Source organism: Rattus norvegicus, chromosome 7, assembly GCF_021556685.1.
Source record: "Rattus norvegicus strain SHRSP/BbbUtx chromosome 7, alternate assembly SHRSP_T2T, whole genome shotgun sequence".
In the NCBI taxonomy this organism is placed as follows: Eukaryota; Metazoa; Chordata; class Mammalia; order Rodentia; family Muridae; genus Rattus; species Rattus norvegicus.
In genome coordinates, this window is record NC_141540.1 from 66,374,312 (window position 1) to 66,397,255 (window position 22,944).

Sequence of the window (22,944 nt, forward strand, 5' to 3'; positions counted from 1 at the left end):
GCTGATCCGCCTCTCAGGATCTACACACTTATTTTCACAGGGTATCCTTTCCCTCTTGGTTTTTCCCTCCCTCCTCAATCATCTTCTCCATTCCTCTCTTTCCTGTTTTATCTTATTCTCGCTTCGTCTGCTTTCCCCTTTCTTTGTCTTCTTCTTCATTTGCCCATCCACCATTTCTAACTTGCTTGTCCAGAACATTTATGATACCATACTCTAGATCATTTTTGTGTTTTTCATGACATGTTGGTTAGATTTCATTGGCTTGTGTCTATTCAGGTTGGTAGTGTCAGGCTCCAAAGGAAACACAGTTCCCTCCCTCCCCCCACAATCTGGTGGTTAGACAAAGGCCAGCATTGCTCAGGAACTTGTGGAGCTGGTTTCCCTCTAACAAAAGGAATCATCCCCCTTATCAGTGTCACAGGACTAGTGGTTGCCTGGAATGCTTATTAGCAAACCAAAGTGTACTCTGACCTCCAGGTTCCCTCAGTATCACAAGTACCTGTTAACATGTTTCAGATGCATGCTGGCATCTAGCCCTTCTCCCTCCCACTCCCTAACCTTAAATCTCCAGCTCATGGCTTCCCTCCCCATAGCTATTTACTCTCCTTTTTTTTTTTTTAAATTAACTTGAGTATTACTTATTTACATTTCGAATGTTATTCCCTTTCCCGGTTTCCGGGCAAACATCCCCCTAATCCCTCCCCCTCCCCTTCTTTATGGGTGTTCCCCTCCCCACCCTCCCCCCATTGCCGCCCTCCCCCCAACAATCAAGTTCACTGGGGGTTCAGTCTTAGCAGGACCCAGGGCTTCCCCTTCCACTGGTGATCTTACTAGGATATTCATTGCTACCTATGAGGTCAGAGTCCAGGGTCAGTCCATGGATAGTCTTTGGGTAGTGGCTTAGTCCCTGGAAGCTCTGGTTGCTTGGCATTGTTGTTCATAACGGGTCTCGAGCCCCTTCAAGCTCTTCCAGTCCTTTCTCTGATTCCTTCAACAGGGGTCCTGTTCTCTGTTCAGTGGTTTGCTGCTGGCATTCGCCTCTGTATTTGCTGTATTCTGGCTGTGTCTCTCAGGAGAGATCTACATCCGGCTCCTGTCGGTCTGCACTTCTTTGCTTCATCCATCTTGTCTAATTGGGTGGCTGTATATGTATGGGCCACATGTGGGGCAGGCTCTGAATGGGTGTTCCTTCTGTCTCTGTTTTAATCTTTGCCTCTCTAATCCCTGCCAAGGGTATTCTTGTTCCCCTTTTAAAGAAGGAGTGAAACATTCACATTTTGACCATCCGTCTTGAGTTTCATTTGTTCTAGGCATCTAGGGTAATTCAAGCATTTGGGCTAATAGCCACTTATCAATGAGTGCATACCATGTGTGTTTTTCTGTGATTGGGTTACCTCACTCAGGATGATATTTTCCAGTTCCATCCATTTGCCTATGAATTTCATAAAGTCATTGTTTTTGATAGCTGAGTAATATTCCATTGTGTAGATGTACCACATTTTCTGTATCCACTCCTCTGTTGAAGGGCATCTGGGTTCTTTCCAGCTTCTGGCTATTATAAATAAGGCTGCTATGAACATAGTGGAGCACGTGTCTTTGTTATATGTTGGGGCACCTTGTGGGTATATGCCCAAGAGAGGTATAGCTGGATCCTCAGATAGTTCAATGTCCAATTTTCTGAGGAACCTCCTGCTATTTTGGACTATGTTCCCTCACTCAGTCTCTCTCCTCCCCCTTTCTCTGTTCTCTCGTGCTCTCCCTCTCCTGATCTCTTTTCTCTGCTCCTGCTTCTCTCTTACCCATGTCCAGTCTGGTGGCCATGTTCATTGCTTTCTCTTTCTGCTCTGGACTCTTCAATGCCTCTGGCTGTCCTCTCTCATATCTACAATAGAAAGCTTCCTCTCATCCATGTTATGGAGAGGGCGTGTCATCAGTTTATATGGGCACTGTTGCTGTTACCATAGTTTCTTTGATCTTCACTGAGTGGTACAGAGATTGAATGTGTAAGAGCAGCCTTCCCTCTAAGAAGATCCACAGATATAACAGGAGAGAGCAATAAATCAGCACCTGCACAAATTGGAACACAGAAACATGAAAAGACAAAGCCATAAGAAGTCCTCCTAAGGTTTTAATTCCTCAATTACCAAATCCAAAGACACTGAAAAGTTTGAAATGCCAAATGAGAAAGTCTACCTGTAAGCACAATTAACAACTTCACCTAGACAAGGAGCCCTTCTCCTCACTGTTGAACTATGGCTGCTGATAGACTCTGCGAGAGGGGCTCCTTTGTCTTCAGCTAAATACCTACCATGAGCCCACCAGGCTCCGGGGGATACTTTCAATCCCGGGGCCACACAGACAGCCCTAGAAAACCCAGAGGACACCAATCAAACAGGAAATCAATGTGGGAATGAGGGAGGGAAGACGGGAGTGAGCCAGGTAAGGCACCCTAATGTATTACACATGAGCGAAGTTATCAAAGAACATTTATCAATTAATAAAAAAACGATTGATGACTTCAGAGAGAAAGCAGGTGAATGAATGAAGTAAGGAAATAAGTTGAGGGCATCACCAGGACAGTGAGCAATGGGGAAGAGGCAGACCTCAACAGAGAAGACAAATCCAGAAAAGACAAAGTGAGATTTGGGGGAAAAGAAAAGTGTTGGAAATGAAAAAATTACACTCAAACAGATGCAAGCAAAAATAACGAAATCCTTACCAACGGACCAAATATAAGAATGAATACAGGTGTGGGAATCTGAGGAACACATTTGGACACTACTAAAGAAAAAAGAAACTCAATAAGACTGAGAGGAAAAAACAACCTCAAGAAACTGTGGGGGGGGGGGGCTGGGGATTTAGCTCAGTGGTAGAGCGCTTACCTAGGAAGCGCAACGCCCTGGGTTCGGTCCCCAGCTCCGAAAAAAAAGAACCAAAAAAAAAAAAAAAAAAAAAAAAAAAACAAAGAAACTGTGGGGATAGAAGGTGCTTATAATAAAAAGGAAGGAGGGGTTGGGGATTTAGCTCAGTGGTAGAGCGCTTGCCTAGCAAGCGCAAGGGCCTGGGTTCGGTCCCCAGCTCCGAAAAAAAGAAAAAAGAGAAAAAATAAATAAATAAAAAGGAAGGAATCTAAGGGCATAGAGAAATCTATTCAATGAAATTAAAGAAATGTTCTTTTATCTGGGAAATTTCTACCCAAACATAGGAAGCACTTAGGACCCCAAACACACATGATAAGAATCTCTTCATTATAACATTATAACCAAAATGTTAAGGTCATGAAACAAAGAAACAATATTAAAAGATGCATGAGGAAAAACATAAACAAATAACAAACACATAGAAAGGCCACTTCAGGAGAATAACTTCCAACTCTCGGCAGAAACCTTAAAAGTCAGGAGAAGGCCTAAGGGTGTGCCTCAAGCCCTGAAAGTAAATAAATGCTAACCAAGAAACTTTAGTAAATTCACGTTTACAATTGAGGGATAAACAAAAGAATCTTGAGACAAATACAAACACAAATCCCTAATTGAGACGATGAATGCTACAAAAGATAGGTATGAGAATCTACCCAGAGGGAGCAGACAGACTGAGGATCAAAGGTGAACCGTGTAAGAACCAACGAGGACCAAACTCAATAAACCAGCAAGTCCCTAAGGCAAAGAGGGGTCCGAAAGAAATGCAAAACAAAAATAAGAAACAGAATGACGGGAATTAGTTAACACCTCTTAAAAACAACTACAAATGTTGATGGACTAAATTCTCTAATAAAATAATACAAGCTGGTTGGATTGAAAAATGAGATAGCGCTCTTTCTTGCCCGTGATAAATACGCTCGTCAGCACTGACACTCACAGTCTGAAAACACTGAGATGCAAATGCTATAGTTCAGCAAAGTTAAGCAAAAGCCAGCTATGGCTATGCTTCTAGCTACTGAAGTGGCTGTCAAGTTAAAATCAGACAGAAGAAACATCAGGGTGGGGGAAATGACTCATTAGTAGCACTTGCTGCTCCTCCGGATGACCTGGGTTCAGTGCCTCAGATCCATTTCAGGTGGCTCAAAATGGCCTGTGACTCCAGCTCCAGGGGCTCTGACACCCCCTCTTCTGACCTCCTCCGGGGTACTGCACTCAAATGCCCCGAACCACATACAGACACACATACGCACATAATTTAAAAATAAAACTAAGATCCTTTCTAATCTGGGAAGACAGAATAAAGTCGGTAATTGTTTTTAAAAGGAAAAACCCACGAAGGATAGGTAACAACTGAAACGTAATGCATCAAATATTGAAACCCCAGATTTCCTGAAATAAACACCGCTGGACAGATCAGTCAAGACTGGACAGTAATGAGTGAGGCACATACTCATTTTTCCTCAGTAGATAGATCATTTAATCGCAGACAGAGAAAATCAATCAGCAAAAAGACTTTAGAGTTAAATTGCACTGTAGATCAAATGAACTTGAGTCAATAGGATTCTCCATCACAGAGCCACGGAAGACACCTTCTCCTCAACGGCCCTGACCTTTTGCTGAAGTGGATGAGAGGTAAAATACGTAGACTACTTTTAAAATACAGAAAATGATTTCCTGTATTTTTACTTGACTCCATATAGTGGAACAACACCAGACACCAGTAGAGGATTCACTAAATCCATGGAGATTAAGGCAAGTGCTCTCAAATACTAAACCTGGCATTGAAGCACCTGAGGAAAACTTGAATCCCCAGAGTCAAGTGGAAGCAGAAGGGTAACTTAGAACTTTGGGGAAACACCAAAGACAATTTTACAGAGGAGACTATAGCTTTGAGTGTTTATATTAATTGTCAAAGAGCATACAGAAAAATAACAAATGTAAACAATAGAATAAAATAAAGGGGGTAAGGAAGCAAGGAGGACACCTACACCAATCCGTTTCCATGCATCTCCATGGAGAGCACACCCTGGAGCTGCAGGGCTTGACCAGCAGCACCTTACCAGCACGTGCATGGATGTGTTACATGTGGTGGAGATGCTCCTCGGGCAACTGCATTCTGCGTGTCAAGTCCATGCATCCATTCAGATGAATACGAGCAAAGTGGACAGGGTCCCAGGCCGCTTTAACGACCAGTTTCAAACGTATGCTACCTGCTGTGCTGTGCTGTGCTGTTCCCAGGGATGGGCAAGTCAGGTGATTTTATTCTCTGATTGGCTAAGGTTGATAGCATCATATCAAATAACTTCTGACCAGGGCAGACTGGGGGAACATTTTCATAATAAACAGTGTGAAACTGCCCCCAAATAAAGTATTTATTGTCATCACAGAATGGTAGAATAATTTACACGCCCATGGAGGAAGCCACGGGTGGAGACATGATTCTCCCTAGCCTGTCTCAGCAGCCAGCTAGATAGAAAGCTACCATACAGAAGGAAACGGAAATGTTAAACTGCAACTTGGTGTCATGGTTTCTACTAACCATGGATCCATCCTGTCAGCACAGTCTGTCCTCCTAGCTCACCCTCGCTGTACTCTCTTGGTTCTGCAGCCAGTTTCTGTTGAACAGGTGAGCTGCTGATCCTGGAGCTTCTCCCCCTCCAGTCGTCATCCCTGATACTGATTTCCTTCCGTGCTGAACTTGTCCTGAGATGGCTCCACTCGTCTCCCGTGCTACCTCCTGCTCACAATCTCTGGAAACTTTGAAGAAGCCTAGAAGTTGCTCCTGCCAGACAGTGTTTATGTCTGCGATTTTGTGACTCACAGTGTGGCTTTATCTTGGGGGTAGCTGTTGGGAAGTCATGAGCCACAAAAATCCCATCTTCCCAATTAGTGTATTTCACGGCCTCTCTGAGCTGTCATCACAAGGAAGACACAGAGAGGCGTCTTCCATCCTTTATAATCTACCTTGAAGTTAAAGGGAGTTCTAGCCACGAACCAGGAAGTGGCTTCGCACAGCTCGCAGGCTGAGGACCGTTGCCTGGAGATGCCCACATGGCATTGATGAATCTTTAGTCCGGCATTTCCTGCAAGTCGCTTACACTTGATTACCAGATTTTACAGGCTGAGCTTGTCAGCTCACAGAAAACAGCGTTCTGGGCTCTAGAGAGCTTTGCCTCATGTTGGTCCAACTTCCCCTTTACTATTTATGCCTTCTTCCAGCCCCTTCACTTTTGTACTTGATGGCTTTCCAGACTTCATGTTGAGCCAAAAGAATTAACAGATAACCCAAGGCAACGACTTCATTGCTACGGACTCCGAGTCCTGCCATCACACTGAAGAACGTAGGATTTTAAGGCCTCTCCTTTCGAGAGTCCATCCAAGAAAATGTGAAATCCAGCGGTTATTAACCATCAGGAAGCTGACAGGGCCAGGGCTTTCGGCAGTGACTGCTCCTTGGCATAGTTTTGCTACCTAGGGAAAGGGGAGCTCCAAACTCTCCTGCTGGAGTAAAGGGAAGCTTTATTAAACACTTTGACATGAGGCTTGGCTTGTCCTCTCAACCAGTTCAGCATGTGTGGCTCAGACAACACCTCCTTTCTTTCGCTTTACGTAACTTGTTTAAGATTTGTAAATTTCCTGGACCAAAATTTTGTGGCCTGTCTGAACTCCTTTTCTCCCACTAAACTTCCATCTTCTCTTTCTCCGGAATGAGAACTGGCAAGGCGAAGATGGTGGCTCTTCAGTGGTAGAAGTCCCTCTAACATCCCCAGGGGATGATTTGAAGCAGACAAAGCCCAATCCGTGCATTAAGGGCAGCTTAATGACTTCATTGTGCTTAGGATAAGGTGTCGGCCCCTCAACGCAGCTTCTCTGTGCAGGATGCTGTCAGAGAGACTGGGAAAAGAGCCTCCAAGTTTACACGCCTTCCCAGCCACAGGTCAAAGTGGCGTTACCACTGTTGGGTGTGCAATTTTGACCTGAAGTCAAGAACAGGGCCCTGGGAAGAGGGGGATAAAGAAGGGAAGACATGAGAGAGCAAACATGGGAGAAAGGGAAGAAATATTTTCTGAGTCATACAGCGTATTGGCATGTGGCTTTATGAGATGATTTCCATCTGAACTTGAAAGTTGGCCTTTATAAGTCGAATCTGTTCCTAGTGAATGTATCTCTCTGTGTCTCTGTCTGTCTCTGTCTATCTCTGTCTGTCTCTGTCTCTGCCTCTCTCTGTCTCTTTCTCTGTCTCTCTTACTCTCCCTCTCTCTCTCCCTCTCTCTGTCTCTGTCTCTGCGCGTGTCTGTGTGCATGTGTGTGTGTGTACATGTGTGCGTGTGTGTGTTCGTGTGTGTGTGTGTGTGTGTGTGTGTGTGCATGCATGAACACATGTGAACGAGTGTGGGAGGGCCTGTGTGTTTGGTGTATGGAGGCCAAGAGATCATCCTCAAAAGCATCACCTCCCTCCTTTGAGAGAGAGTCCAGGCCTGGAGCTCACCAATTAAACTAACCTGCTTGGTCAGTGAGCTCCAGTGATCCTGTCCCTGCCTCCCTGGTGCTGTGATTCTTTTTTCTTTAAAAGATTTATTTACTTCATGTATATGAGTACACTGTCGCTGTCTTCAGACACACCAGAAGAGGGCATCAGATCGCATTACAGATGGTTGTGAGCCACCATGTGGTTGCTGGGAATTGAACTCAGGACCTCTGGAAGAGCAGTCAGTGCTCTTAACCGCTGAGCCATCTCTCCAGCCCCCTGGTGCTGTGATTCTTAGCCCAGCATTTATAAATGGTTACTGGGGATTGAACTCAGGTCCTCATAGTTGTGTCAAATATTATTGAATGAACTATGTCTCCTGCCTGGGCTCTACCTCTTCCTAGCTATGATGAATCGGGCAAGCTACCAAATCATTTTCTGCCTCAGTTTCCTTCCCTTGCATGGCTTATGTGTGGATTAAATAAGATATGTAGCAAGCACTTTACTAAGTGGGCTCTCCCCAGGCCCAGCAAACACACCCTCAAATTCACATTCACTGTCTAACAGAGCTCAGCTGTGCTCCCCAACTCTATAGCTAGCTCTTCAATCTACTGATCATTCCCTTTGGTGTTCAGAAGGCTTTTTAATTTCCTGTAATTTCATCTGTCAATTTTTGGGATTACATTATATATATATATATGAGTCCATTTCAGATGAGAGGTCCTTGTCTAGGCCTGCATCATGAGCGTTCTGCCTGTATTTTCCTCTAGTATGTACAAGGGCTAGAAAGAAGACCATAAAGAAATGAAAGATCTTATAGGAATTGGATAAATGAGAGAGAAATGATTCAGGGACATGCGACATTGGAGCAGAGGGCGACTATTTGTGGAGAAAGGAAGAAAAACAGCAAAGTATGGGCAGGGTAGAGGGGGAGAGCAGCAGGAGACGGAAGTAAATAACAAAGTATGTTGACACATGCTTACGGAAATGCCAATGAAGCCCATTGCTTTGCAAGCTAACTAATAAATAATAATAATAATAATAATAATAATAATAATAATAATAAAGCAAACAAAGAACCCTTTGTTTGCAACACAACTAATCTGGGAAAGATCACCCTCTATGTGTGAGAAAGTAGAGTCCTGTAAGAGCAAACCTGGGAGGACCAGACAAGAAGCCATGCCAATAAACCAGACAAGAGCTAGAGGTGTTTACAACAGGCTGTGTCAGCCCCTGGCACCCACCAAGCACAGCAGACAGGAGATTGTGTGGGAGATCTCATGTGTCAGATCCCACCTTAGAGCTAGGGATCCCTGTATCCTACCAGAGTACCTCATGAACAGAAAGTGCCCAAGTGTACTTGGGAGAGCCTCCGTCTCTCCAGCCAAACCAAGTCAGTGAAGTGATCTGACACTGTGATGGAATCCCGGACAGTTTCCTTGGGTTTGGAAACATTGTACCCTTCAGATCACATGCAAGCTGTTAGCAATGCGAAGTGTTTCAACGACACCGATTACAGTGTTGCTATTTACACTGCTCCAACCACAGGACTACATTTTTCTCTGCTAACATGGGATTCCAAGTGCTTTATAGCAAGCTCGAGAGTTTGCTTACTGAAAGCTGGCATGCATAGGGAGTCATAAACTTCTTTTCAATTTCCTGCAGAGATTCCATCAACCCTTTCCCAGAAAGCAAAGCTGGAATTGTAAGTAAGTGTTTGTATCATCAAACTTGTGAGTAAATCTGCAGGTGAAGAAATGGAGATTTTCAATAAGAGTTTGTTCCATTAATGGCCACGGAAAACTATATCTGTTGAATTGTTCAAATCCCTAAATTCTGCTTAATTTAGACAAGGATTTTTACTTTTATTTATTTATTTTTTATTTATTTATTTATTTATTTATTTATTTTTTTTGGTTCTTTTTTTCGGAGCTGGGGACCGAACCCAGGGCCTTGCGCTTCCTAGGCAAGCGCTCTACCACTGAGCTAAATCCCCAACCCCTTACTTTTTTTAAAGGAAAAAAACATCATTATCTTTGATTCTTAAAGATAATGTCAACATTGGATTTGATTTTTTAATTTATTTTCCTTTTATTAAAAATATTTTTTTTCACATGCTATATTCTGATTGTAGTTTCCCCACCTTTCCCTCCTTTCCCACCTCCCCTCCCATGCAGATCCACACCTTTCTGTCTCTCACTAGAAAACAAACTGGCATCTATAGAATACTATTAAAATAAAATAAGATAAAACAAAAACTAACATATCAGAATTAGACAAAACAAACAGAACAGAGGCCAAGAGAAGACACAGGAACTCATTCATCTACACACTCGGGAGTCCCATAAAAACACTAAACTAAACTCTATACATATATGTCTTTTATCTGTAAATATACAAGTTATATATTAAATATATTTAAAATTAAAATAAAACCAATAAAATTCTTTTAAAAGAAAAGAAACAAAGAGCTTTGACATGGAAAGGACCCCCCAAAGATGCCCTTGAGATCTCTCTATCTGCCATTGACTGCCGGGCCTGTGGCCTATCCTTGAGTTCAGTCTATCGGCCATCTACTGCTGAGCGTGTGGCCTGTCCTTGAGAGTAGTTTCATTCCCCAGTGAGACTTCCTTGAGTGAAATTAATATTTCATTTATGAGTGGTTATCTATCAGAGATAGCTTCTGGGCTAGAGCTAGGGACACATGTTCACTTCTTTTAGCTTGAGGGCCCTAACTGGTGCAGACCCACACAGGCCCTGTGCACACTGCCAGAGTCTCAGCGAGTTTATACCTATCTAGGTCCTGTTGGTTTAGAAGGCCTTGTTCTCCTAGTATCCTCCATGCCCTCTGGCTCTTTCTCTCAGGCTCCTCTTCCACAGGGGTCCCTGAGTCCTGAAGGGTGAGATTTGATGGAGACATTCCATTTTGGTCCCTGTCTTAGTTAGGGTTTTATTGCTGTGAACAGACACCATGACTAAGGCAACTTTTATAAGGACATTTAATTGGGGCTGGCTTACAGGTTCAGAGGTTCAGTTCATTATCATCAAGTCAAGAAGCATGGCAGCATCCAGGCAGGCCTGGTGCAGGAGGAGCTGAGAGTTCTACATCTTGTTCTGAAGTCAAACAGGAGAAAATTATTGTCTTTAAGACAGTTTAGGAGGAGAGTCTCAAAGCTCATCCCCACAGTGACACACTCTGTTCAACAAGGACACACCCATTCCAACAAGGCCACACCTACTCCAAAAGGCCACACCTCCTATGAGTGCCACTCCCTGAGCCAAGCATATTCAAACCACCACAATGTCTTTCCAAGGTCTCTTTCTCCCTGTATAAGGCCTGGGTGAGAGTCTCTGTATTTGTTCCCATTTGCTGCAGGAGGATCTGCAGCCATCTGATGATGGCTAAGCAAGGTACTATGAGCAGAGCAGAGGTCGTTAGGAGGCATTTGATTGCTACTTTTTATTTTTTTTAATTAAAAGTCCCTGAGCTCTCTAGACTCAGACTCAGGCTCTTGGTCACCCACGCAGGGTCAGTTATGGGCCCCATCTCATGGAGTGGGCCTTCCTAAAGAGGGAAACAAGAGCAACCATCTTAAAACCCAACGTCTCACATTAATCTGTTGATTTGCCTCTTCTTGCCAGAGGAGACTTAAGAATAGAAAGAGTCTGCTCGTTCATTCGGCCACATTCACAGGAGCACAGTGTCTCAAGTCATTTCACGGTGGTTAAGCAAGGAGCAAATATAATGCATCTGTGTATGTGGAGACCAGAGGTTTGCTTGATCCTCCTCAGCTTATGCTGTTGCTTGTGTTGTTTTGATACAGCATCATGGGGTCTCCTACTTGTCCTGCAGCTTCATGTTAGGCTAAGGCACTAAGTCCCAGGGATTGACCTGTGCCTGCCTCTCTACCCCTGAGATTATAAATAGGTATCCTTGCTCCTCACCTGGCTTTTATATATGGAGTCTGAGGCTCAAACTCAGGTTTTCATGCTTGTGTGGTGTGGAGGTCTTGGTTGTCCACCAGACTGGATCTGGGATCAACTAAGCAACAAGCCTCGGGACACAGCTGTGAGGAATATGCTCAATCAGGTTAACTGACGAGAGATGACCAACCCTAAATGTTGGCAGCATTTAGTGGTGGCATGGATATAAGGGGGTCTGAAGGAAAAGTCCTTGTCTTTCACCTACTTGGCCTTTCATCTTACTGGCAAGTTCCTCTCAGCATCAGGTAGGGATTGCTAAGTCAGCTACCAGGTGAAGACAGTTATTATTGGAAAATTATATTGGACTATATTGTATAAGCCAGTCTAATAAATTCCATTTGTAATATACACATATCCCATCCTTTCTATGAATGCAGCAGGTTAATACACACACACACATACACGTGCACACACATACACGTGTGCACACACATACACACAAGCACATACACATACTCATATGCACACACACACGCACACACTCATACACACACACACACACACACACACACACACACACACACACATCCCTGTGAAAATTCACATCAAACAGTCAAGGAAAAAGAAAAAAGGTGCCCATCCATTTCTGGCTAATGCTGGCCCACACAGGAGTTCTTTGCAGCTCACGTAGACCTGGCGTTATATACAACACTTCGCATGCACTTTCCCCCCTCTTTCCTCTAGGTCTCAGCCCCAGGTTATAATCTGAGCAGTTAAACATGTCTTCCAGAAACATGAACCGCAAGCTTGGCTATTTTGAACAAATGGAAGCTCTACAGAGCAGAGATAGCATCCCCGTTATCTCTAAGACAGACTGGCATGAGATTTACCCCTCCAAGGTACCGCCATAATTACTCTGTAAGTAGACCAGTGTTTCTCTCTTGGGGTAGCTGTTATCCAGAGGCATCCTGCCTGCCTGTTCTTCGATACTGGAATTGGCTCTAACTCCCAATCTTGGTGGATGAATCCAACAGAGGTACACTGTCAGTAAACCTCAACTTCAATCGTGCTGGCCGAAGGAGCAAAGCTTTCCTTCCTACCCGTCTGGTTAGTATGATATGAACTACCACAGTTCTACTAGAGGCTGTGCTCCTTTGGCTAAGCCTCACTTTGTGAACTTAACATTTTTGAAGCTAGTTCGGCAGATCCTTGTCTCTTCTATTGAAAATAGACCCATTTCTCATACAAAGATCCTGATTACAGTTTCCCCTCCTCTACTCCTATCAGCCTCCCTTCCCTCTACTTTCCCTCCCTTCCAGATCCACTCCCTTTCTGTCTCTCACTGAAAAGAACAGGCTTCAAGCCAACAAGAGGAAAAGAGTTCCAAGAGCAGGCAAAAGAGTCAGAGACCCACTGGTTCTCACAGTTAGGAGTCTCAAAAGAATGATAAGTTAATATTTATGTGCACACACACACACACACACACACACACACACACATACACACACACGCACACACACACACACAGGACCTGGTACAGACTCGTGCACACCCTGTGCTGGCTGCTTCTGTCCCTGTGAGCTCATATGTGTTTAGTTGCTTCAGGGGGTCTTGTTCTGCTCTCTTACCCACTCTGACTCTTACACTCTTCCAGCCTCCTTTTCCATAAGGTTTCCTCAGCTCTGAGGGGAGGGGTTTGATGGTAACCTTCCATTTAGAGTCTCTGTGTCTGTGTCTGTGTCTGTGTCTGTGTCTGTGTCTGTGTCTGTGTCTGTGTCTGTGTCTGTGTCTGTCTCTCTCTCTCTCTCTCTCTCTCTCTCTCTCTCTCTCTCTCTCTCTCTCTGTAATGTCTGGCTGTGGGTCTCTGCATCTGGTCCCATTTACTATGGTAGGAAACCTCTCTGGTGATGATAAGGAACATTTCTGTGAATACAGCGGATTATCATTAGGAATCAATTTTACTGATTTTTGTTTGAAGTTCCATAGTGTTTGGTTTTACCCTAGATCTCTGGGCTATATAGTCTCTCTGGTTCTTGGTCAGCCAAGCAGTGTTGGGTATGGGTCCCTTCTCAGGGAGTGGGCCTTAGGTCAAATCAGACATTGGTTGGCTACTCCCACATGTTCTGGGCCACTGTCCTGGCCGATTTTGCAGGCCAGAAGTAGACCCTTTCTCTCATCTCTTTAACATTCTCAGTTTCGCCGTTATCACTGTTCCTGCAGAGAATTCTAACATAGAGAACCAATAAACATAGCAAGCAAGCACTTCACTAAGTGGGCTCTCCTGAGGCCCAGCAAACACACCCTCAAGTTCACATTCACCATCTGACTAACAGAGCTCAGCTGTACCTGGGTAACCCAGACAAGGGGTAGGATGGGCTCCCATTTTCGGATGGAATGGGTGTCTGCCATTTCTTTGATTTCCTTTAGGCCACCCACGGGCACGAAGTGTGCGGAGCAACGGGACCATTTTCAAAAGGTGCTTCGGAGAGGTTTAAGAGACAATAAGAAAATAATTTGTTAGTTCGTAAGTCAGCTGACAGGGCTTTTGATCATTCGAACAAGACAGTTCTGCCTGCAGGGTAGGGAGGGGGAGGGGGTCAGAGTTTTGTTGTTGTTCCAGAGACTAACAGCAGCAGATAGAAATCAAAGGAGGTGTTCTTTCAATAAAGGGAATTCCAGAAGAGAGGCCGGGGTTTAATTAAAATTGAAGCCTTTGTTTCGGAGAGGGGGGCTTTTCTTTCTTTTGCAAGAGGAAGGATACTGAAGTATACAGCAGCGTGCCCCGGCTGGTGAGCTACAGGTCTCCAGCAAGTGAGGATCTGCCTGCGCCGTGGAGCACCTCAGCGAAGGCTTGGAGGGCGTTGTGCCTGGAGTCCCATCTGACTTAACTCTCAGCACACATCCTCTTCACAATATAATGAGTGTTATTACTTCCTCGTGTGGCCTGTGGGCTTTGTTAATTAAAGAATGGAAAGGTACGGGGGTTCCAACCTTTTGCTTTTAATTAATCAAAAGATGTGGTTTCCATCTTCATGTGGCCGGGCAGCAAAGTATTTAGTCTGCCTTCCAAGTCTGAGAAGAGTCTGGCGAAAAAGCTCAGCTGCTGCTTTGAGGTTGTGGACCCGGCAGAACACAGGGACCGGCTGTCCTTTCCTTTTGAGATGTTCAATCAGTGATACTGGCCAGACAGATGCCTACTATAGTATCTGGAGAAAAAAAATATTAAAAGTTGTCCCATGTCATCATGTCAGCATAAATCTGCTTCTTAAAGGAGACAAATACCCAGGTTCTTGGTTATTCATCCCAGGACTAGACATTCAGTCCCAGGAGAGAAGCAGCTTGTAGCACCAGAGTCTGTGCTCTTTGTCCTGTTGGACTGTCTTCCTGCCTGCCAGACTTACGGAAACATCTAGCGTCAGGTCATTTCTTCATGTTCAAATAGTCTCTGTACTTAAAATAGAAATATCTTAACCAGGAGGAAAACACAGCGGTGCTTCAGCAAGGGAGCCGTTGAGGGCTGAGTAGGTGCTGGCATCCGGCCTTCTAAAGGGAGGGTGGAAACAGTCAGGGTAAAGGTTGGCAAATGGAGTATAGCTGGTGTGCCAGTCCTGTGCTTTTAATGCTGAGGGATGCTGAGAGCTCTCTTCGAGGAGGTGCCTGGGAAGTGTCAGTCCTACAGGAAAGAGAATTGTCACCACTTAGTGACATCACCCCTATGGAGTCCATAGTAGAACAAAGTTCCCACCACTGGGAAAACTGACCACTAAGCTACCAAAAGAGGTGAAGCGGCCCAAAGTCAAACCAGTCTCCTCTCTTAATAAAAGACCAGGTCGTTATAGGATGATGATGCTTGCAAGACAACCTCTGAGGAGGGGGTGGGAGGAGGCAGAATGGAGGGTCCCCTGTCACTCCTTCTTCCGGCCTCCCATCAAAGCAAATCAAGAGGCGCCAACCACGTTCCTGTGGCCTCAACACATCGTCTGGCTCCCATGAAGGCAGAACTTTTTCTCTCCATAGCCAAGAGTCTGCCTGAAGCAGCTGGACTTGTTTACAGAGAGCCTCTGGAAGGGGCTGGAAGGAAATAGGTGCGGAGAGAAGATGCCCCTTCAGTAGGCCCCGTTGGAAGCCAGTGCCCTTTGGTAGTGTTTGTGAGAGTAATGGCTTAAAGCATGAGAGGAAGGATCGAACAAGCAACGTCTCTCAAAATACACTTGGAGTATATTAAAACAAAACAAGTGTGAGTTCTACTAACGTATGGGATTCTTGACGTGTCCGTTAAATAGGGGACGATGAAGCTGAGGATGCAGCTCACTTGGTACTTCCCACACAAGCACAGCAGCCTGAGCCCTATCCCCAAGACACTCATGAAAGAGCATAGTGTGGGGACGCCCACTCGTAATTCCACACCGGGCAGACAGAGAGAGGTGGTTTCCTGTGGTCTGCTGCACGGAGCCATATTGGATTTGGGCCTAGCCGCTTTTTGACTGCATGGTTCAAAGTGACTCTGGGCTGTTTGGCCACAGAGACTCACCCCGAAGATGACTGCCATAAATCTTAAGATTGTTGGATAAAGCCTCTCCCATGAATTTACGGCACAGGAGTATAACATTCAAGGGATGCCTCAGCTCGAGCAGATACCAGTTATCTCCTCAGTCAACACCCAGTGTCTCCACCACCTGACCTCATCGCCTGACTTCTTTGCCTCCAGCTATCACTGCCTATACCCTCATCTCCCCCTCCTTCATATTTCACAAAGGTCACTCCCCCTACCTGAAAGCCTTAAAAGCTGCAATGTTCATCCCAATAAACGAGACCTTGACAACAGAACTTTTGCTTGGTCTCCTTCTTCTCTTCACCCCCATTTTGGCCCACAGGTAGAAAGCCTCTTCGGGACCCTGAATAACTGGGTCCCCGCTGGCGGGGACAAGTGGCGCCCGAACACAGGGACCCCGAAGCAAGGCCGACTACAGGACGATGGAGATAAGAGAGCTGCAGCGGGAATCAAGGACTCTTCAGGCCGCATCGCTCGTGCGTCGCTGGAGAGGGAGGTAAGGACCGGTCGAATAATTGTCGTCTAATTGCCATGGGGAAGGTATGGATTTAGGAGGCTTGTTTCATAGGAGAGATCAAGCGCTCACTCAGGGAGAGAGGATTAAGAGTTAAGAAAAAGGATTTAATCAAGTTTTTTTGTTTTATTGATGAAAGGTGTCCCTGGTTAATTTTAAGCAGTGTGGGGCTAGCTTAAGTAAAACTTGTAATAAAAAAGGGACAAGGTAATGGTAAAGTGTTTTTGCATATGCGTTCTTTTAGAGTTATATTTTAGTCTTTGGATCCTGACTAGAGATAGTTTACACCCTAGACATGAGAGAGAATGGGTTTGGGAAAAACAGTCCTCCCGGACTCTCCACGGATGCTTTGGAGAAAGAGAAAAACTTTTCAGGGCTCTCCTGGGAACAGAAGAAAGGCAGGAGACGTCCTGCCTCTCTGCTGGCTCCTATTGGAGAAATGCTTATTTCTAGTTCTGGGTTCCATAGGTAGGATATGTGGGTCCCTATCGTGGGACACCATCTAGTTTTTTCCCTCTATGTCTATTGTGTGTCCTTGGTGCACCAAGCTATCCATGTCTGTCAGTTTATGTCTGTGGTCTTTGTTTCTCGTTGTTTAAATGTTTTATGTTTCGTGTTCAAAAGAAAAAAATGATAAAAACTTTATCTGCCAGTCGTTCACACCTTGACTTGGTTTTAACTCGTTTCAAGAAGGGAACAATGCATAAAAAACAGTTTCAATTGGCTTTTGGAGCCTACATCTGTAGCTAGAAGCCTAAGTCTGCTGGACAAGCTCCCCAGGGGCTGGCTAAATGTTTATACTAGCTGATCCTAAAGACACCAGGAGCTTCACAGCTTAAAAGGTGTAACATTGGTAACAGAAAGTTGGCTTAAAACTGTAATTTGGATATGAGCCAACCTAGGGAAACAGGTCCAAATTGAGGTAATATTTTTATGGAATTCTTATTCTAAAAACCAGGCTTCTAAAAGATTTTAGGGCACTGTCTCTTTGTTGAGGTATTGGAGACCGCACCATCGTGCGTTCATATGTAGGAATTGGCAGTCATAGCCAAAGTTGTGGTTTGCCCTAAAGTTACTGTATTTTGATGCTAATTCCACTGCCCCAAGAACAGCTGCCTAGTCACATACTCAATATTCAGGTGACTTTCCAAAGTTGTGGCTGTGCTCTGGTGTTACAAAGAGATCTTAAAGATTGTGATTAAAGATTGTCAGTGTTACATTGACTAACTCAAACTTATTTATAATTAAGAAAAAAATCAAACAGGTAGAGATTGTTACAGGATTTAAAAAGGATTGATGAGGTTTTAGAACTTGTGAGAACATTACAGCTTGTTTGCTTATCCAACTGCCATTTCAAGATAGATTTAGAGGATTATTTTTATACAATTTGTTTACGTCCTGGCGATTGTGAGTTTTCATTTCGTGAGCTTGCTTATAATTTTAGAGAGCCCATAAAGTGATATCATTAAAATTTTTACAAAAGAATGGCTACTAGCCTTATATTATGTAATTTTGTCGCTTCTTCAATGTAAGAAGTTAGAACCTTAAATCTTTCAGTGTATATGGAAATTTTTACTACAAACCTTTGCTCTCAAAATGAGCTTTAATATTTGGGGAGTAGCTGTTGCACTACTCCAGAAAAGAATATTTGAAGCTAATTTTAAGCTTCTAAGGATATGTTAATTGGCTAACTACCTCACCTAACCAGAGGACTTAAGCCTTCCTTTGTTATCCTCATTGGAGATAAAGCTTCAGTTGTGTTAATACAGAATTGTAGACTAGAGTCATGGAAGTATTTTAAAAAAGAAACCTGGTAAAACATATCTTATTCCAAACAGCAATTAAATTGGTTATTACAAAATACTGATATTTGGCCTATCACATATACAAATCTCAGGCAAAATTGATAATTTTACTCTTTGCATGCTTTTGTATTTCCTATAAATTTGTGCATGCAACCCATAGGAAATGAGCTTACTGTATTTATAGGTGGTTCATCTAATGAAAAGGCTACATGTATGATTGGATCACTTGTTTATTCTCTTCAGTTTCCCCTGCTTTAGCACAGATTATTAAATTACGTGCTGTAGCCACTGTTTAAAAAAAAAAATCAAGCTTTTAAGTCATATACTGATAGCCAATGTATGGCTTATGGTTTACAGTTGATTAAAAAGTTTCCCTTTTTAGATACTACTAGCCCTCAAATTATACAATTACTTAATGCTATATTAGAGGCAGGTTTTCTACTTAAAATCAAAGTGATTTCAGTGTGAATTGTCTGACAACTCACTGTCCTTTCAGTGCTCTGGCTCAGACAACTAAACAAAACCATAGACCCAGCTCTTTGAAAATGGTAATGGAGTTGATAACACACCCTCTTGAAAAGAGGAAGACTCCATTTGCTTACTTTCAACTCCCAGCCTCACCTTGCCGGCTCAGGGATTTCTAGTACAGTATTTATAGGATTTGGCATCTCTAATTAATGCTTATGTTTAGGTAAATAAAGCTGGTGAGGGGCTGGAGAGATGGCTTAGTGGTTAAGAGCACTAAGTACTGTTCCTTTATAGGCCATTTAAGAACTCAAATTAGATTGCCTAGACCCCTTAGCAAGGGATGACAATGATACCAGACAGATTATAGGCCTTACATAGGAACAGTTAGTAAAAAAATCTCATTCTTTATATATCCAAAACAGTAATGCTGGAGACAATAATTTGGTATAAAAGTAAATTTATAAATACAAGTGCTCAGTGTCCTCAATTTAATCCTTAAGGACTTATCTTAATAAATAATATTTTAACAATATTTTAATAAATAAAAAGGGGAGTTATCCCTGTATGCTAAAATATGCTCCTTTTATTTCAATTTTAAAATTTGGATGCCAAGGAACACTCTGAGTTTATGGCACCCTACAGCTAGGCATACTTCTGCCTAGGTGAAATAGAAAGATCCACATATTGGCATGATCCTGTTCAGATATTTTATATGGGGAAGAGGGAATCTTTGTGTTTTTTCTACAGGATGCTACAGGGTGTGCCAGCTGCCTGAGTGTCTGGTGAGACATGCTGATCCTGGGAGCATGAAGATTCAGCTCTCCTGGTTCGGGTCCCTGGAGTCATTCCTGTGTCCTTGGAGGAATATGGAGGATTCCCACTCATCTTTTGTCATCACAGAAATTCTGGCGTTGCTGCAGTCATTGTGTCCCGTCCCACCACGGCCTGCGCTCCGACCCTCTGTGCACTGTTGCTTGGTGGAAGCTGCTGTGGACTGGGGAACTCTGCCCTGGTTTTGCAGATCTCAGACATGGTTTCATTGCCTGCTGGTTGTTCCAGAGAAGAATGACCGATCCTGAACTGTCCTGGGAAAGACCTTGGCATTTTCGCTGCTATTGTAGCAGCCATTACTGCTGCAGCCATTGTGTCTGCAGTGTCTGGAGCTACCCTCCACCAATCTATTGTTAGACAAGCACAGTGGGTGAACTTTCTGGAGTAGTTGCTAACAATTGGGAATTCTAAATTTTATTACAGGAGAGGCTTGACTAGGTCCTTGGTGGTATGGCCATAGCAGCTGAGGAGAACCAGATGAGGTGCCCACTACTTATTGGGAGAGGCTCAATTTCCACAATCTCTTATACTAATGCCATCTGGCTCCTGCTCCTTCGCCCCTGGGTTCAAGTAAGAGGAATGAGAAGATGATCCAATGTAGCTTTCCTCAGTGACGGGCAACTTCCTCTGACCCTTGACCAATCTAGACATGGAGCCTTGAGGGCGACAAGGTGGTCCTATGACAGATAAGGCTGGGGTTTGAGAGGTCGATCCTAAGACAGAGGTGGCTACACCCCGTTTAAACGTGCGGGCCGGTCAAATGCTCCTCTGCCCAGTTTCTCCCCCAATAACACACATGTATAGCCCAGAACGGTGTGTTACAGCATAAGTTCATTCCTAGCCATTGGGGTGCAGTCCTAACTGCAAGACTGGCTTGCCATGGCCGAGCTGGGCACTCTGTGAGGCATGTCTGATCTCTCTCAGACCACTACTTCCACCTAATGGTTTTTTTTTTAAAGAAAAATGGGGGAGATGCACGGAGCCATATTGGATTTGGGCCTAGCCGCTTTTTGACTGCATGGTTCAAAGTGACTCTGGGCTGTTTGGCCACAGAGACTCACCCCGAAGATGACTGCCATAAATCTTAAGATTGTTGGATAAAGCCTCTCCCATGAATTTACGGCACAGGAGTATAACATTCAAGGGATGCCTCAGCTCGAGCAGATACCAGTTATCTCCTCAGTCAACACCCAGTGTCTCCACCACCTGACCTCATCGCCTGACTTCTTTGCCTCCAGCTATCACTGCCTATACCCTCATCTCCCCCTCCTTCATATTTCACAAAGGTCACTCCCCCTACCTGAAAGCCTTAAAAGCTGCAATGTTCATCCCAATAAACGAGACCTTGACAACAGAACTTTTGCTTGGTCTCCTTCTTCTCTTCACCCCCATTTTGGCCCACAGGTAGAAAGCCTCTTCGGGACCCTGAATAACTGGGTCCCCGCTGGCGGGGACAGTCTGCCACCCAATGTCCCAGAAAGACACCCTTTTGGCAAAAAAGAAAGAGAGAGAGATAAATGGCTACAGAAGCTAATGTCTCCCACATGAAAATATGCTAATGTGTGTTGTTGTAAAATTATAAAAAATGTTGTCTTTTACCCTCACTATATCTGGTACCACAGTGCCCCAAGCTATCTGGTAGATTTCTTAATCTCAGTCAGCAAAGCCTCTCACCCCATATCTGCTCCATCCCAGGTCACACTGCTGATGGCCTCTCTCTGAGCCTGGCAACAATCTCTCTACCCATCCAGTTCCCAAGGCAGGCTGCCACCATGCCAGACATACACATCCCAACTCCGTGGCGGCCCAGTGCCACCGCACACGCTCTTAAACTCAAATCGTCACAAGAAGGAACACACAGCACAGTACCCTTTGACCCAATTGACAAGCTATAACTGCCCATCTAGACACACAAAGCCCTGTGTACATCCATTCCTTAAGAACACTCATAACAACCTGTAAATACAGAGTGGAATCTTAACATCCACCTCCATGTTCTCTCAGCGGCTTCTTTTCCCATCTCCTTCCATTCCAGTCTTCTCTTCCCTCAAACTTTTCTCCTGCCCATCCTTCCTTCTCATCCAATGACAGGCCTCGTTCTGTCTTGTACCAGCCTCACCTGTATAACATCATCCTGCAAACATGTGCCCACGTGAACATGAACCTGCAAATACACACACACACACACACACATGCACACACACATAATATAAGTAAAAAATAAGAGATACTACATTTAAAGCAGAGGCAGGTTTAACATTTTTTTAAAGGAAGTTTTTAAAGATATATAAAAACTATTGGTCTTTTTTTTGTCTTTGCTATTGTTTCAAAATGTTGTACATTTATTTAATGCATGTGATTAAATCCACCCCCTTCTAATTCCCTCCCCTCCAATTCTTCACCTATAACCTCATAAATCCACATGCTCTTTCTCTGTGTGTATGTATTTGTTGATTTTTTAACTTTTTATTGATTTTTTTTGTGAATTTCACACCATGCACCCCAATCCCATCCCCTCATATCCACCCTCTGCCCTTGCAACCTCCCTCTGAAAAGAAAAGAAAACAAAACAAAAACAAAAAACCCTCATGGTGAATGCTACAGTGCTCACAGTGTGTCACACAGTATACCTTTTGTCCACACATCTTTATTTTATGCAAATGTTCGTTGCTGTGAGTCATTGATCTGGTTTTGTGACCTCTGGCTTCTGCTTCACTGTCAATACCAGATGTTCACCTGTTGTTGACCCATGTCATGGAGATCCTGCAGCTTTGGATCTATAGGATAAGTCCCTTTTTGAGCTCCAGCAGATGGGTAGTTGTCGGGGTGGGCCTTGGGATACAGAGACAACTTATCCCAGCATCTGTCCAACACTGCCCCGGATAACTCACCCTATGCTGCAGACAGCAGGGGCAGGGTCAGCTCTCCAGGCTGCAGGTAGCAAGAAATGAGGTAGGTAGGGCATTTGATCCATGCTACTTCAGGGTAATCAAGAGGTGGGTCCAGCTGTCCCACACTCACATCCTGGGGTGGGGAGGGGAGGGGGCTCACCCGTGCCCCCAACCACAAGGTTGGCTCTACTGTGCAGCCCACCATGTGCTCTTTTTTTCAAAGCCCATTGAGTCTGCTGGTGCTACCAGTACATGCATGGGGGTCAGATCATCAGAATGTGGGTAACCTCTCAGTGCCTGCATCCCTGAAGAAAACTAAGTCTTCCTCTCCCGGAGCCATTGATTGCCAATTGCTTCTGGGCCCCTCCCAACAACTGTGCTGGGAGTTTTGTCTGGCTTGAGTCTTGTGTATGCAGTCACAGCTGCCATGAGCTCAGATGAGCAACTTCCCTGCTGTGTCTGGAAACACTACCTTCCTGTAGCCATCCCCTACCTCTGGCCCTTATAATCTTTCTGCCTCTGCTTCCATAATACTTCCTGGGTCTTGGGGGGTAAAGAAGTGTGATAGAGCTG

At 44.3% G+C, this 22,944-nt stretch overlaps 1 long non-coding RNA gene across 1 annotated transcript in view; it reads right to left on the bottom strand.

Annotated features, from left to right (window-relative positions):
• Positions 1 to 4,377: 4,377 nt before the first annotated feature.
• Positions 4,378 to 22,944, bottom strand: part of LOC134479597 (uncharacterized) — a 102,376-nt gene continuing 83,809 nt past the window's right edge. The window contains exon 3 of the long non-coding RNA XR_015626127.1: positions 4,378 to 6,915. This is a non-coding gene — a long non-coding RNA (uncharacterized LOC134479597). The remainder of the gene's footprint in view (positions 6,916 to 22,944) is intronic.